Raw genomic sequence first — 18,000 nt, forward strand, 5'->3', positions numbered from 1 at the left:
ATTTCTTCACCTTTAAGAAGAGTATTAATAATTCTCTCCCAAGTAGTATTGTTTTTTGTTTGTTTATTTGTTTTGTTTGTTTTTTTGTTTTTGTTTTTTTCTTTTTTTGAGACAGAGTCTTGCTCTGTCGCCCAGGCGGGAGTGCAGTGGTATAATCTTGGCTCACTGCAATGTCCACCTCCTGGATTCAAGCAATTCTCATGCCTCGGCCTCCCAAATAGCTGAGACCACAGGAGCACACCATCACAACTAGATAATTTTTGTATTTTAAGTAGAGACAGGTTTTCCCCATGTTGGCCAGGCTGGTCTCGAACTCCTCACCTCGAATGATCTGCTGGCCTCAGCCTCCCAAAGTGCTGGGATTATAAGTAGCATTGTGAAATTCAAGAGATTTAGTATAGGTTAAGAGTTACGTAAAATGTGAAGCCCTATAAGAATCATGAGGCATTATTACGAATGTTCTTGCTGACATTTGCATGTAGAAAGGACTTACAGAAAGGCAATGATGTTTCTCACCACTTGAATTGAACCATGTAGGATAATCAAAACCATTTTTGTCTACAAGTATGGTTGGCCCAGTGCAACGTCTTCACAGTCTTCTAGAAGATGCAGGAAATCTTTTTTAAAAATACTATTTCCTTTAGGCTTTGCAGCCTGGATGTGTGGAAAAGTGGAGATGGCTGGGGAGTTTGTCTTGTCCATCTGGACAAACAGGAAGAACGATCCTTATGCAGTGCTGGCTCACCAGTGACCCGAGGGAATGAGAACTTGGGGACTAAAGGGTGGGAACAAATCAGTCTTTGTACCTTCCTTGCTGAGTGTGGATACCATTCAATTAGAATGAACACTGAGGTCAGCCCTGATGTAATGTGAGAGCATTTCCCCTGGAGTGAGCAGATGGTTTTGCCTTCCCAGCCCCTTAATGTTTTTAACCCTTGCTACTCAGGTGACCAGAGCATCTTCATTTCCTGCACCAGGATCAGACTTGGGCTTGAGCCAATGACATTCATGGGCCAGATGACGCAAAACTGTAGTACACCTGCTTACTGTAACACAGAATGCCCTTTTCCCCACGAAGTTCTTACCCTTTCCTCAGTTCTGTTGAAATAAGATTTCTTACCTGTTCTTCAGTCACTTCCATGGCTGACCATAAACTCTACTCTTTTGACCACCAGTACCTGCTGAAAGTTGCTGGAATCCTTCTAAGCCAGTATCAGGATGACATGACCTGCCCTGCCCTGCCCTGCCCTTAGCCTCTGCCAATGCCACTTCTTTGCTGTTGTTTGGGCAGAACCCTGGATTTGGATGTTGGTTTGGATCTTAGTCCCCAGACCTTACGATCTGCCTGTTTTTTTCCTCTGGGGTCCACTCCATATCCATATCCAACTCAATCTCATTCTGCCATGCTCACATTATCCCTGCCTGCTCTTTCTCCCATGTTCATACATCCTCCAAGATTCCACTCTCCTTCAAGGTCATACCTCATTTCTCCTTACACTGTAGATGAAACACATGATTCTTTTCCTTCTGATTCCTAAGTTCTGAGTCTAGGACCACTTTATAATCAGGTTTCATTCCAGACTACAACTGATGTTTTATTTTCTTCGCATGTAAAAGTGAAGCTTAGGTACAGGTATTCAAGTAGTAGTTGTGATTATTTGCTTAAATCATCTTTCATGACTGAAGGACATATTACCCTAGCTATTGGGAGCTGACCCTGTCAGAAGAAAGCTGACTTAGTTATACCAGCACTTCTCCCCAACACACATACACAGGGCAGCCCGTATCCTGTGACTGCTTGATGTGGTCATAGCAATCAGAGAAAGAGTTTAAAGTCTCAGCCCCTCTTGATAACTCTGAGAGGCCATCCCATTTTAGGGAACCCCATGGGGTCAGCCGGACCTTGTGATGAGCCGAAAGTCCAGCTCCTCCTTTTGCCTATTCTGCCTCTTTTAATTCCGCTCCTCTGCAGTGGCTGATCCCAAAAGCCCTCTTTTTTCCAACACACCCACCTTCATCTCAGAGTCTGATGCTTGGGGACCCCAACCTGCAACAGGTATCCACAACTATTTCCTTGTTTAACCAACCAACTCTCTACTGACTCGCCATCTTTCCTCCCCAGGGTAGGCAGAATAATGTCCACCTCCACTCAAAGATGCCTGTGCCCTAATCCCCAGGAACTTGCAAATATATTGCCTTATATGGCAAGAGGGACTTTGCGGATGTAATTAGAAGTCATTGAACTCAAGATAGGGAGATTATTCTGCATCATTCAGGTGGATCCAGCCTTATCATATGAGTCCTTAAAAGTGGAAAACCTTTCTTGGCTGTGGCCAGAGATGGACTACAGAAGAATGGTCAGGGAGATGCAATATTGCTGCCTTCGAAGATGGAGGAAGGAGCCATCAGCCAAGGAATGCAGGCAACCTCTAGAAGCTGGAAAGGGCAAGGAAATAGATTCTTTTTGGAGTCTCCAGAAAGGAACCTAGCATTGCTGATACCTTAATTTTAGTCCAGTGTGACCCTTGTCAGACCTCTGACCTACAGAACTGTATGTAAAACAATGAATTTGTATTGCTTTAAGCCACTAAAGTTTGCAGTAATTCATTATAGCAGCAATAGGAAACTGATACAGTCCCTTAGGAGTCATCTTAATACTTGCTGTTTTGCATGATCTTGGACATGCCCTTCACTGATCTGAGCCTTAATTTTCTCACCTGTAAAATGACAGTTTTAGACTACATGCTGCAAAGCCTTTTTCAACCTGACATTTTTCATTCTAACTGTATGGATTACCTACCTTGCAACATTTATTTTTTTCTTCTAGCAAGGCAGTGTTTACTTGTCTTTTTGATGATTATGCTGGGAAAACCTACTTGAGATGCTGCAGAAAGCAACAGAATGGCCATACACCAGGATGAGGAGTGAGATACTCCTCTTCTTTGTCTGTCTAACTCTTCTGGTCAGTCTTTATGTTGATATCTAAATTTTCTATTCCGTAACTCCCGATGGCCATGGGAGAAATGCTTCTCAGTTGGTGACCAATTTATGAAACAAAGCTGGATGGCTAATAGATTTTGTCACTTTTCTTTTTGCTAGTGGACCTGCAAATACATTTTTATTTTTTGGTTATGCTGAAAATAATTTGTGAAAAGTGGTAGCTACCATGCTTTATAAGTGGGATCAAAGGTAGCAGCATTCTGACTGCTGATGAAAGTTAAATCAGCCTCTAGGAAAATCCACCATTTTTCAGATTTAAAAAAAAAAGTCTCTAGCCTAAATTTTGTCAGGAGAAGGTATAATAAAATGCCACTATAATTAAAATACTTATAAACCCGCAAGACACAGCTGTTGTGAAAGGAAAACAGGATGCTAAAATGGGATAAAAGGAAACCCTCATCTGGCTCCTTTGCCTTCCCAGTGGGTATCTAATACAGTTGCCACTCCATTAACTGCTCTGTGTTAAGAAAAGCAGAGCTGACCCTAAAACAATAATGGCAGTAGCAGAATTCTAATGATGACTCTCTTCCACACTTATCTAGATGGTATGCTTTACAAAGCACTTTCTGTCTACTCACTGGTTTGAGCCCCAAGTTCTCAGTATTTCTCTGAGAAAGTGGGGGAAGTAGAGAGGGTGAACATCATTCACTTGATTTGACAGCTGAGAAAAACATGGCTTCCTCGGAGTCCGAATTAAACTTGTGTCATCACAGCAGCCAATGGCAGGTCTGGGGCTGGGGGCTGGTCTCCATGTTGAGGTCTATATTGACTATAGCTCATTGCTCCTGGTAGTTGGAGTCACCCAACACAGGGTCAAACACAGTCTCCAAAGACTTTACACTGCAAACCTAGAGCCACTGTAACAGTTCTTTTTGCACTCAGTAGGAAAAAATAAAGTCACTGGATAATTATTCACTAAAGTTAGCTAGGAAAAGGCCAAAGAGTTGAAGGGAAGAAAAAACTTTAAGAAACCAAGAAGTTGATTTCAGACTGTCACCTGCCTACTAGGGTTTGTGATGCTGGTCACACAGTGTTGTTTCCAAACATACCAAACTGGAGGGCACCCATTTTCTTCCCTCTTGGGGCCCCACTCACATTCCTTGGAGAAATTTCCAAGAACCCTCTACATTATGGCCTCTGTAAACTGACATCACCAACATTAACACTATTTGCTCCTCCTCACCAACCCAGGTGCAATTAGGCTGACCAGTCTTGAAAAAAGTAAGATGACCTGAGGTCAGTAGCATGTAGTGGAATAAAAAAGAATAATCTTCCCAGGTATCCCAAATCATCTGAACAATGAGGAATTGAGACTAAGTCTCTTCAAAGATTCCATTTATTTTGGTAAGATGCCATTTTACATTTGGTGTAGTAATACAATTTTGACTTAAAAGGCCAGGGTTTGAGAACCAAGTGGTCACTTTGACTGGGCTATCATGTGATCATCATGGTCATTATCCCTTGACCTCCCTGAGGGCCAGTTCTTTCATCTATGAAATAGATGTGATCACAGCGAGTCTCCTTTTCACTATACAAGGTTGTCATGAGAATCAAGTAAATAAATGCTGAAGCACTATAGAAGAGATATTATGATTTTATCTTTGGCAGTAGTGTTAATCATTATAATAGTAGCCTATTAATAACAATGATATTATAAGAAACAGCAATTGTGATAGTGTTGGTAAGGCACCTCTGGGCTTATTTACATATGTGGCTACTTGCTGGAAAAGCCACCTATGTGTTGAGATAATGTGTATTGTACTCTTTCTTAAATTATCTCCTTGGGACTTTAAAACAAGCCCAAGAGGCATACCTTATTATTGTCATTACACATATACACACACTCAAAAAAAGAAAAAAACAGCCAACCAGCCAAGAAATAAAAAAACTAAAGCAGAGAGAGAGAGAGAGAGAGATTGATTGATTGATTGATTGATTGATTGAAAGTTAGTATCTTGAGACCCCAGTGAGTTCTGCTGACTTCCAGCACTGGCAGGCACACCTACCACTTCCAGTGGAGAACAACCTTGAAACCTAGAATCTGTAGGACCTTGTTGCCAGTGGCTTATTGACTTAACCATGAGAAGGGCATATAGCTGGCATTAGAAGTTCCTCCATATAGGGAAGAACAATTGATCATTCAAAGAGTCATTGAAAAGTTAACTAATCCCTGCTCTGTGAGGCATATATGAACGCCAGTAAAAATTTCCTCAGCAAGAAGGTTCTAATGCTGTGATCTTTCCTGACGGCGCCCACGGTGTGTGCTACCCTTCTGCATGGTGGAATTGCGGGGAAGTAACTACCAGCCAGAGACTATCTCAAGGCCTCTTTCATCAAGGAGAGGCCCATATGATTAGTTTTCACCAGTGAGGTATGAATGAAAGTGATGTGTGCCAATTTTAGGCCAAGGTGGGTACGAAGTGGGGGTGTCATCTTCATTTTCTCCTTCCCAATCAACCCAGCTAGATACAGAGGACCAAACATGCAACTCAGAGGCCCTAGAAAATGGAGAAACCACAGACCTAGAAGATGGACAAACCACAGACCATCGCTTGGACAAAAACTCTTTTGGCTATTATATGAGTGAAAAATGATCTGTTTTGTGAAGCCACCAAAGTTTGAATATTATCTATTACAACAGCTATTCTATTATAGATCCCAGTGAAAAGAGATCCACCAGTATTTCAGACCTAATCCTAATTCTCTGCTATCTTTGAGGCTGTTACCCTCCTCTCCCACTGATGCCAGCGCATCCATCTTGAGCAGCTTTCTTTGTGTTCTATGTAGGTATAGAACAGCTGGTCTGCTTGTCAAACAACCAATAAATCGATGCCTGGCAAAACAGTAGTTTCTATCAGCAAGTGACCTTCAGATAAACTTTACATTGCTGGGGAAATCATTCCAACCCCAAATCAGTGGCATCCCAACTCAGACGCCCCTGATGGCATGAGGCAGGGAAACTAATGAAATATGGAGGCTATTAATGGCTTTATCTTTTCTCTCACCCATTCGCTCCATTTTCAAATTTGCAATTATGTTCAGCAGTGTCAGATCTGTTCATCTATTTTTGACATATAAATAGAACCTATCCCTTTTAAATTTTTAAGAGGAGATGGGCATGTGATTATTGTTACCACTTGTCTGGAAGCAACCAGAATGGAGTGGGGAAGACTTAAGGAGGAGCTCTTCACAGGACCCACCTCTCATCACAGCTCCCATGTGGTTATAATCACCCCAGAGGGAAAAACAATTTCAGTTTTTTATGGTTTAATTATTGCTGATAGCAGCTGTTTTGAAGACACAAACAAAGAAACAAGTTCTAAAACATACTCACAGTTTCCTTGGTCACAGTGGTATCAGTGGTTCTATAAAGGTCTTATGAACCTCTACTTAGTCGACTGCAAGTAGTAAGCAAGAAACAATCCTGTAAAGAGAGTGGAGGTCAGAATCAAGAAGTCTTTAGTGTTTAAATTGCTTTTTGAAAATGTAATAATATTTACTCTTTTAAAAATTATAAAAAACACATGTTCCTCTTACAAAAAAAAAAGAAAATAAAAATTAGGGAATAGGACATAAAACTCATCTGTTATCCCACCATCTAGATACAACTACTGTTAACCCAGTGTTTCATGAATATTTATGTATATTTGCATATATATTTTCTATTGGTTTTAGTTTACAAAACAGGGATCCTATTGTCCATGGTGTTTTTTGACCTTTTCTTTCATTGAATAAGATATTAATTAATATTCTTTGCCAGCAAATAAACTTCAACTCTGTGGTAGAAAGGTTCTAAGACGATTCCCTTTGATCACCACCCCCTTGTGTTCTCACCATTGTGTAACTATGTGATCCCCTCCACTCGAGTGTGGGCTGAACCTTTGACTTACATCTAACAAATAGAATATTGCAGCATTGTTGGGATATCATTTCTGAGATTAGGTTACAAAAATACTCTATCTTCTTGCTCACCCTCTCTTATTCTCTGGCTTGCTTTCTGCAATGGAGCCAACTGCCATGTCACAAACTGCCTGCCCTACAGAAATGCCCATGTCAAGGAGCTAAGGGAGACCAGCCCAGGAGGAGCTGAATCCTGCCAACAATCACTTGAATGAACTTGAGAGTGAATCCTCTCCATGTTAAGCCTTGAGGGGATTGTAGCTCCAGCAAATACCTTCAGTGTAGCCTTGTGAGAGATCTGAGTCAGAGGATCGAGTTAAGCCAAGCCCAGATTCCAGACCCTCAGAAACTGTGAGACAATAAATTTGTTGTTCTAAGCTGCTAAGTTTTGGTGTAAAACAGCCATAGATAACTGATACAAATCACGTAATTTTAAATAGCTGCTTCATATTTTAATATGTCTGTATGATAATTTACTCAATCTTTTGTTGCTGCACGTTTTGGTTATTTTGTTTTGCTATTATAAACAGGGCTGCAGGAATATTATTGTACTTAAACATTGGTACACATTCTTCTTTCCTGAGGATAAATTCCTTGAAGTAGAACAGCTGGCTTTCAATGGGTATGCAGTTTTTAAAGCTTTTGATATGCTATTCCCCAATCACTTTCTGGTAGGATTGTATTCATTTACACTCCTGCTGGCTGTAGTTTGAAGTGTGTTTTTGGTTAATTTTAACTACTTTATCTTGAGCTGTCTCCATGAAAACCAGTTAGAAATCAAAACCAAAGCTCCAAACAAGAACCCAGGAAAGAAAACTAAGTTTGAATCTTGAAAACTATGAGATAAATTTGAAACTAAATAATTTTCAAAGTACCATTGTTTTGAAATAAGTCTGATAAATTCAACCACCCTCAAATTGTTATTCTTCTCTTTCAATGGACACAGAAGTCCTGAAAATGTGGCGACACTCATAGTCTTCATGAACTTTGAAAGGGAAAACAACAATTTCCCTGGTCGAAGTCAACATAACAACAGGCTAGTTTGAAAATCCTAAGTTCTTTTTCAGTTGCACAAAGCATTATCAATAAATTCAACTTTTTAAATTACTAAGCTGGATAAACTGAATTTATCCAGTAGATTTTTTTGGAAGCATTTTGTATACATAGATACCACCACCATTTGCAAATTGCAACCCTTACTGTTGGGGAAGAGTAAATATTTTAATGAATGCTATATATTTTAACAAGCTCTGAACTCTTGGTTGGTTTAAGCTAAGGGTGCAATTTCAGGCATCTAAATAAGTAAATAAATGAGGAAGAAAATCCATGTTAATTGCAGTAATTTGCGGCACTTTCAAATTCTTAATTAAGAAATAAAATAGGATTCATTAGCCATGCCCAGTGTAGATGGCATACATAGATCACCATTATGACCAGACACAAGACCTGAAGTCATTGCCATAAATGAAATAACAGAGAAAAATCACTGGTGCATTATTGGCTAGAATATGCAGGCACAAAGAGGGAGGAGAGAGGGGAGAGAGACACATAAAATGCCTGTCCTCCAAAACCTGGCCTGGGGATTGTATTATTGCGAAACATTTCCCCTGATCCTGGAATCCTGCGTCCTCCTAATTTTGGGGATTGGTTCCTCCCTCAAGCCTCACACAAAACTTCTCTTAGCCCATCTGACAACTCTGCCAGTGCTTACTTTTTAAACTCTATCAATCATCTGCCCCAGGTCTTTTGTGTACCTGGACTTCAGGTCTCTCTGCCTGCCTCATTTTCTTAGTGAGTCCTAATATGTGTGTGTGTGTGTGTGTGTGTGTGTGTGTGTGTGTATATATATATATATATATAAAAACCTGGGAAGAAGAAAAGAACTTTTGTTATAACCGGAAGCATTCTGACTCATGCTGCTTTTTAAAAATTAAACATTAAATTAGAGAGAACACATAATTTACTATTAGAAAAATTACTTTTGACTGGGACAAATGTTTCTCTGGACAGGACACCAGACATTAGTTGGGACTGCTCCTGGCAAGCCAAGATGCTTGGTGCCCCTAATGAAAGCCCATGCAGACCCCCAGGGGAGGGGGAAGGTGGCAGTGGGCATGAGTTTTCAGGCATGTAAGGGCAGCTCTGCTCTGGTTATGTGGGCTGTGTAATCTCAATGTGTGTTTGTTTGGAAGAAAGAGCACTGATGTACCTGGCTGTGGGCAGAGATGACTGGTCATTGTATTCCTGGTGAGAACACTGATGTAGACTACAGGCATGCATCCCTTGGGCCTTCCCTTTCCTGCTGTCCTACCTATCTTAGTGTTGATATCCAGGTAGGCATGAACACTCTGAGGAGACAGGCATGGGCAGGTGTGGGCAGCCTATTGCCTTCAGCTCAGCAGTGAGAAAAGTACAGAGTATAGGACATGAGCATTTTGAAGAGGTCTGGAAACTCAAGGTGAAGAAAGAAAAGAAAGAAAAGAATCCATTGATGATCTCTAAAAGAAATGAAGAATCTTGTCTGGGATTAGACACTGAAATATTTTGGGCAGAGAGCAAAGTTTTTGGTGTTTGTTACTTGTAGACTCAAGCAAATCAGAAATGAGCACATATACTTCTCAAAACCTATCGTATCTTCATATGGAAGGCATAAGAATAGTCTGAGACATACTTTTTGTTTTGGGGGGACTTACGGGTAGCTTCCTTAAGTCAAAGGCTCCCTTTCTTTTGAAATGGAAACCAGAGAGAAACCTGGACTCCGCTAGCCCTGCTTACTGAACCATGCAGATCCTTTCTCGGAGAAAGCCATCCACTCTTCCACACCCATGATGAAGACCCCTATGGAATTTACGAGGGGTGCAATAAATGTTCATGTCTTGCAATGTTCCATTTCCCAAAGGATCCTTCCTCCCTGGCCACATCTGGACAGAGTCCAGACCTTTGGGGGCTCAGAGGCCTGGTGCTGTGGGTAATGTGATTATTTCCATTCCTTACCCAAACAGGGGTAAAACAGCATCATTAAGCCTTTGATTTTCTGAAGATTTATGGCAAAGCAGATATAGAGCTTTTCCAATTTTAGAAGTAAGCCAAAGAGAAACAAATTCAAAATGCATCCATAAAAATTGAGGCTAGATGCCAGACTAGGAAAAGAAAAACCGACTATATAGATTCTTCCTGTAGAATTCACTATTTCCTGTGTGCTAGGTGCTCTGACTTGGCACAGAGAGTGAGTGAGAACAGTATGCTGAGAAGACGTAACAAAGGTTGAGAAAAAAGTAGGCAGGAGATGTCAGAGCCATGACAAGCCCTGGGAAGTATGCTTTATTACGCTGTTGCAAGGAAGATCAAGGAGAATTTGTTGTTAAAGTTCTTTTGAAGACAGGCCTGAAATACAGTTATATCTCAATTATTACATTTGAGAATTGTTTGTTCATTCTTTTATTCACATTATTATTAGTTATTAATATTAACAAACATTAACTGAGCATTTTCTCTTTGTCAGATATAGCATTAGGTGCTAGAGATTTAGGGGAGGCAAAATTGGGATACATAACCTTTTAAAAAGAGCTTTACTTTTAAGACAGTGTTGTTAAGATAGCTCTGCTCACTTCCTTTTGAATTTGCTCCAAGACAAAAATAAGAAGAAGAAACAGAAATGCAAACCTCACCTTTGTTGAGGAAGGAGATGCTGAAAGATGTCTGCTGCCAAAGACCTCAAGCAAAGCTCGCAGAGCACAGAGTTTGCCAAAGAGGGCAGACCCAACACCGTCTTTTGTGGAGACAACTGGTCTAAGGTGAATGGGCTGCCTGTGAAAGCATCGCTGGACTCTTCCATTAAGAAAAGGGATGTGGTATAAATAAGAGAACACTTAAAAATTCTATTTAAGTTTGTCTGTTAGGAAGGAAGGTTAGAGAAGATAGGTTCCACATGAATTGGTCTTGGCAACTGCCAGTCTCTTTTTTTTTTTCTGGAAAAAGGTAAACGCTAAATCAACACATACACATATCCATACACACAACCTTGTGTGTTGTCAGGCACATCCCTATAAACTAGAGAGATGCTACTCGTTGACACTATAGGCTGGCCCTTCACGCCTTCCTTTTTCTGCAAAATAGCTGGTTAAGAAAGAGCTTATCTCAGCCAAATACGAGCCAGAATCAAACAGAAACCATCAGAAGAACTCTACAAAGATACTGCAAGAAAAGAAGGTAATGATCAAAGGAAACACAAAGAACACATAACAAATTGTGTTACAATCAGCTAAAGAAACTGTGCTAAGCAAAGTATCATAGACGGTGACTGGCAAGATGGCTAAATAGAGCTGCAGTCTGCAGCTCTCAGTGAGATCAATACAGAAGGCAGGTGATTTCTGCATTTCCAACTGAGGTACACGGCTCATCTCATTGGGACTGGTTAGACAGTGGGTGCAGCCCATTTAGGGTGAGCAGAAGCAGGGTGGGGCATTGCCTTACCCAGGAAGCACAAAGGGTTGAAGAACTCCCTCCTCTAATCAAGGGAAGCCGTGAGGGACTGTGCCTTGAGGAACAGTGAATTCCGCCCCAGATACTACGCTTTTCCCATGGTCTTTGCAACCCACAGACCGGGGGATTCCCTTGGGTGCCTACACCACCAGGGCCTTGGGTTTCAAGCACAAAACTGGTTGGTTGTTTGGGCAGACACCAAGCTAACTGCAGGAGTTTTTCTTCATACCCCAGTGGCACGTGGAATGCCAGTGAGACAGAACCGTTCACTCCCCTGGAAAGGGGACTGAAGCCAGGGAGCCAAGTGGTCTAGCTTAGTGGACCCCACCCCCATGGAGCCCAGCAAGCTAAGATCCACTGGCTTGAAATTCTTGCTGCCAGCACAGCAGTCTGAAGTCAGCCTGAGATGCTCGAGCTTGGTTGGGGGAGGGCGTCTGCCATTATTGAGGCTTGAGTAGGTGGTTTTCCCCTCACAGTGTAAACAAAGCCACCCGGAAGTTCAAACCCACTGGATACCACCGCAGCTCGACAAATCTGCAGTAGCCAGACTGCTCTCTAGGTTCCTCCTCCCTGGGCAGGGCATCTCTGAAAGAAAGGCAGCAGCCCCAGTCAGGGGATTATAGATAAAACTCCCATCTCTCTGGGACAAAGCACCTAGGGGAAAGGGGCAGCTGTGGGTACAGCTTCAGCAGACTTAAATGTTCCTGCCTGCCGGCTCTGAAGAGATCAGTGGATCTCCTAGCACAGCGCTTGAGCTCTGCTAAGGGACAGACTGCCTCCTAAAGTGGGTCCCTGACCCCCCATGCCTCCTTACTGGGAGACACCTTCCAGCAGGGGTCAGCAGACACCTAGACACCTCATACAGGAGAGCTCCGGCTGGCATCTGGTGGGTGCCCCCCTGGGACAAAGCATCCAGAGGAAGGAACGAGCAGCAATCTTTGCTGTTCTGCAGCTTCCACTGGTGATACCCAGGCAAACAGGGTCTGGAGTGGACCTCCAGCAAGCTCCAGCAGACCTGCTGGAGAGGGGCCTCGCTGTTAGAAGGAAAACTAACAAACAGAAAGGAATAGCATCAACATCAACAACAAGGATGTCCACACAAAAACCCCATCCGAAGGTCACCAACATCAAAGACCAAAAGTAGATAAATCCATGAAGATGAGGAAAAACCAGTGCAAAAACACTGAAAACTCCAAAAACCAGAACACCTCTTCTCCAAAGGATCACAACTCCCCACCAGCAAGGGAACAAAACTGGATGGAGAATGAGTTTGATGAACTGACAGAAGTAGGCTTCAGAAGGTGGGTAATGACAAACTCCTCCAAGTTAAAGAAGCATGTTCTAACCCAATGCAAGGAACCTAAGAACCTTGAAAAAAGCTTAGAGTAATTGCTAACTAGAATAACCAGTTTAGAGAAGAACATAAATGACCTGATGGAGCTGAAAAACACAGCACAAGAACTTTGTGAAGCATACACAAGTTATCAATAGCCAAACTGATCAAGTGGAAAAAAGGATATCAGAGACTGAAGACCAACTTAATGAAATAAAGCGTGAAGACAAGATTAGAGAAAAAAGAATGAAAAGGAACAAACAAAGCCTCCAAGAAATATGGGACTATGTGAAAAGACCAAACCTACGTTTGACTGGTGTACCTGAAAGTGATGGGGAGAATGGAACCAAATTGGAAAAAATTCTTCAGGGTATTATTCAGGAGAACGTCCCCAACCTAGCAAGACAGGCCAACATTCAAATTCAGGAAGTTACAGAGAACGCCACAAAGATACTTCTCGAGAAGAGTAACCCCAAGACACATAATCATCAGCTTGACCAAGGTTGAAATTAAGGAAAAAACGTTAAGGGCAGTCAGAGAGAAAGGTCGGGTTACCCACAAAGGGAAGCCCATCAGACTAAGAGTGGATCTCTCTGAAGAAACCTTACAAACCAGAAGAGAGTGGGGGCCAATATTCAACATTCTTAAAGCAAAGAATTTTCAACCCAGAATTTCATATCCAGCCAAACTAAGCTTCATAAGAGAAGCAGAAATAAAATCCTTTACAGACAAGCAAATGCTGAGAGATTTTGTCACCTCCAGGCCTGCCTTACAAAGCTCCTAAAGGAAACACTAAACATGGAAAGGAAAAACCGGGACCAGCCACTGCAAAAACATACCAAAGTGTAAAGACCATCAACACTATGAAGAAACTGCATCAACTAATGGGCAAAATAACCAGCTAACATCATAATGACAGGATCAAATTCACACATAATGATCTTAACCTTAAATGTAAATGGGCTAAATATTCCAATTAAAAGACACAGACCGGAAAATTGGATACAGAGTCAAGACCCATTAGTGTGCTGTATTCAGAAGACACATCTCACATACAAAGACACACATAGGCTTAAAATAAAGAGATGGAGGAAGATCTACCAAGCAAATGGAAAGCAAGAAACAGCAGGGGTTGCAATCCTATTCGCTGATAAAACAGACTTTAAACCAACAAAGATCAGGAAAGATAAAGAAAGGCATTACATAATGGTAAAGGGATCAACGCAACAAGAAGAGCTAACTATCATATATATATATATATATATCTCCTAAATATATCTCCTAAATATATATCTATATCTGAAATATATATCCTAAATATATGCACCCAATACAGGAGCACCCATATTCATAAAGCAAGTTCTTAGAGACCTATGAAGAGACGTTATAGGTCTCTATCCACACAATAATAGTATATTAACACCCCACTGTCAATATTTGACAGATCAACGAGACAGTAAATTAACAAGGATATTCAGGACTTGAACTTGGCTCTGAACCAAGCAGACTTCTAAAGAACTCCCCACACCAAGTCAATAGAATATACATTCTTCTCAACACCACATCACACTTATTCTAAAATTGACCATATAATTGGAAGTAAAACCCTCCGCAGCAAATGCAAAAGAACGGAAATCATAACAGTCTCTGAGACCGCAGTGCAGTCAAATTAGAACTCAGGATTAAGAAACTCACTCAAAGCTACACAACTACATGGAAACTGAACAACCTGCTCCTGAATGAATACTGGGTACATAAGGAAATTAAGGCAGAAAGAAATAAGTTCTTTTTAACCAATGAGAGAGACACAATATACCAGAATCTCTGGGACACAGATAAAGCAGTGTTTAAAGGGAAATTTATAGCATTAAATACCCACAGGAGAAAGTGGGAAAGATCTAAAATCGACACCTTAACATCACAATTAAAAAAACTAGAGAAGCAAGAGCAAAAGCTCACAGAAGGCAAGAAATAACTAAGATCAGAGCAGAACTGAAGGAGATAGAGACATGAAAAACCCTTCAAAAAATTAATGAATCTGGAAGCTGGTTTTTTGAAAAGATTAACAAAATAGATAGACTTCTAGCCAGACTAATAAAGAAGAAAAGAGAGAAGAATCAAATAGATACAATAAAAAATGATAGAGGATATCACCACTGATCCCACAGAAATACAAACTACTATCAGAGAATACTATAAGCACCTCTATACAAACAAACTAGGAAATCTAGAAGAAATGGATAAATTCCTGGACACATACACTCTCCCAAGACTAAAGCAAGAAGAAGTCAAATCCCTGAATAGACCAATAACAAGTTCTGAAATTGAGGCAATAATTAATAGCCTACCAACCAAAAAAAGCCCAGGACCAGATGGATTCACAGCTAAATTATACGAGAGGTACAAAGAGGAGCTGGTACCATTACTTCTGAAACTATTCCAAACAATAGGAAAAGAGGGAATCCTCCCTAACTCATTTTATTGAGCCAGCATCATCCTTATACCAAAACCTGGCAGACACACACAAAAAAAGAAAATTTCTGGCCAATATCCCTGATGAACATTGATCAAAAATCCTCGATAAAATACTGGCAAACCAAATCCAGCAGCACATCAAAAAGCTTATCCACCATGATCAAGTTGGCTTCATCCCCGGGATGCAAGATTGGTTCAACATACACAAATCATAAATGTAATCCATCACATAAACAGAACCAATGACAAAAACTACGTGATTATCTCAATAGATGCAGAAAAGGCCTTCAATAAAATTCAATACCCCTTCATGCTAAAAACTCTCAATAAACTAGGTATTGATGGAATGTATCTCAATATATTAAGAGCTAGTTACGAAAAACCCACAGCCAATATCATAATGAATGGGCAAAAATGGGAAGCATTTCCTTTGAAAACTGGCACAAGACAAGGATGCCCTCTTTCACCACTCCTATTCAACATAGTGTTGGAAGTTCTGGCCAGGGCAATCAGGCAGGAGAAAAAAAATAAAGGATATTCAAATAGGAAGAGAGGAAGTCAAATTGTCTCTATTTGCAGATGACATGATTGTATATTTAGAAAACCCCATTGTCTCAGCCCAAAATCTCCTTAAGCTGATCAGCAACTTCAGCAAAGTCTCAGGATACAAAATCAATGTGCAAAAATCACAAGCATTCCTATATACCAATCATAGATAAACAGAGAGCCAAATCATGAGTGAACTCCCATTCGCAACTGCTACAAGGAGAATAAAATATCTAGGAATACAACTTTCAAGGGATGTGAAGGACCTCTTCAAGGAGAACTACAAACCACTGCTCAAGGAAATAAGAGAGGACACAAACAAATGGAAAAACACTTCATGCTCATGGATAGGAAGAATCAATATTATGAAATGGCCATACTGCCCAAAGTAATTTATAGATTTAATGCTATCCCCATCAAGCTACTATTGGCTTTCTTCACAGAATTGGAAACAACTACTTTAAATTTCATATGGAACCAAGAAAGATCCTATGTAGCCAAGACAATCCTAAGCAAAAAGAACAAACTAGAGGCATCACGCTACCTGACTTCAAACTATACTACAAGGCTACAGTAACCAAAACAGCATGGTACTGGTACCAAAACAGATACATAGACCAATAGAACAGAACAGAGTCCTCAGAAATAATGCCACACATCTACAACCATCTCATCTTTGACAAACCTGACAAAAACAAGAAATAGGGAAAGGATTCCCTACTTAATAAATGGTGTTGGGAAAACTGGCTAGCCATATGCAGAAAACTGAACCTGGACCCCTTCCTTACACCTTATACAAAAATTAACTCAAGATGGATTAAAGACTTAAACGTAAGACCTAAAACCACAAAAACCCTAGAGAAAAACCAAGGCTATACCATTCAGGACATATGCATGGGCAAAGACTTCATGACTAAAACACCAAAAGCAATGGCAACAAAAGCCAGAAATGACAAATGGGATCTAATTAAACTAAAGAGCCTCTGTGCAGCAAAAGAAACTATCAACAGAGTGAACAGGCAACCTGCAGAATGGGAGAAAATTTTTGCAATCTATCCATCTGACAAAGGGCTAATATCCAGAATCTACAAGAAACTTAAACAAATTAAGAAGAAAAAAACAAACAACCCCATCAAAAAGTGGGTGAAGGATATGAACAGATGCTTCTCAAAAGAAGACATGTATGTGACCAACAAACATATGAAAAAAAGCTCATCATCACTGATCATTAGATAAATGCAAATCAAAACCACAATGAGATACCATCTCACACCAGTTAGAATGGCAATCATTAAGACGTCAGGAAACAACAGACACTGGAGAGGATGTGGAAAATAGGAATGCTTTTACACTGTTGGTGGGAGTGTAAATTAATTCAGCTACTGTGGAAGACAGTGTGGCGATTCCTCAAGGATCTAGAGCCAGAAATACCATTTGACCCAGCAATGCCATTACTGGGTATATACCCAAATAAATATAAATCATTCTACCATAAAGACACATGCACACGTGTATTTATTGGAGCACTATCCACAATAGCAAAGACTTGGAACCAACCCCAATGCCCATCAATGATAGACTGGATAAAGAAAATGTGGCACATATACACCATGGAATACTATGCGACCATAAAAAAAGAATGAGTTCATGTCCTTTGCAGGAACATGGATGAAGCTGGGAACCATCATTCTCAGCAAACTAACACAGGAACTGTAAACCAAACACTGCATGCTCTCACTCATAATTGGGAGTTGAACAATGAGAACACATGGACACAGAGAGGGGAACATCACACAGTGGGGCCTGTCATGGGGTCGGGGGCTAGGAGAAGGAGAGCATTAGGAGACATCTCTAATGTAGATGATGGGTTGATGGGTGCAGCAAACCACCACGGCATGTGTATACCTATGTAACAAACCTGCACGTTCTGCACATGTATCCGAGAACTTAAAGTATAATAAAAAAGAGATCATAGACAAACATACAAATAAAAAACAACAAGCCTTAATGAAACAAATCATTATATAAAATAAAATATCAAGAAAGAAATGTCAAGACAACTGAAAGAGCAAAAAATGAGCTAGCAGAGCTCAAGAAAGATGTGAAGGAGAAACAAAGAGTCATTACCAAAATTAGGGACTCATCAGCAGCAACAAGAAGATGAAAAGAAACTGCTCAAGATACAAAAACAGACTTAAGAACAGGATTGATCAAGAGAGCAGAACATAATGAAAATGGATAGTTAAAAAGGAATAAGAAGGAAC

General features: G+C 40.6%; 1 protein-coding gene across 1 annotated transcript in view; it reads right to left on the reverse strand.

Moving 5' to 3' along the window:
• Positions 1 to 6,426, reverse strand: part of SLC14A2 (solute carrier family 14 member 2) — a 195,875-nt gene extending 189,449 nt beyond the window's left edge. Inside the window, exon 1 of the mRNA XM_015439931.4 lies at positions 6,335 to 6,426. The gene's annotated coding sequence lies outside the window, so the exon portion shown is untranslated. The remainder of the gene's footprint in view (positions 1 to 6,334) is intronic.
• Between the last annotated feature and the right edge of the window lie 11,574 nt (positions 6,427 to 18,000).

Source organism: Macaca fascicularis, chromosome 18 (genome assembly GCF_037993035.2).
Source record: "Macaca fascicularis isolate 582-1 chromosome 18, T2T-MFA8v1.1".
NCBI classification, from domain to species: domain Eukaryota; kingdom Metazoa; phylum Chordata; class Mammalia; order Primates; family Cercopithecidae; genus Macaca; species Macaca fascicularis.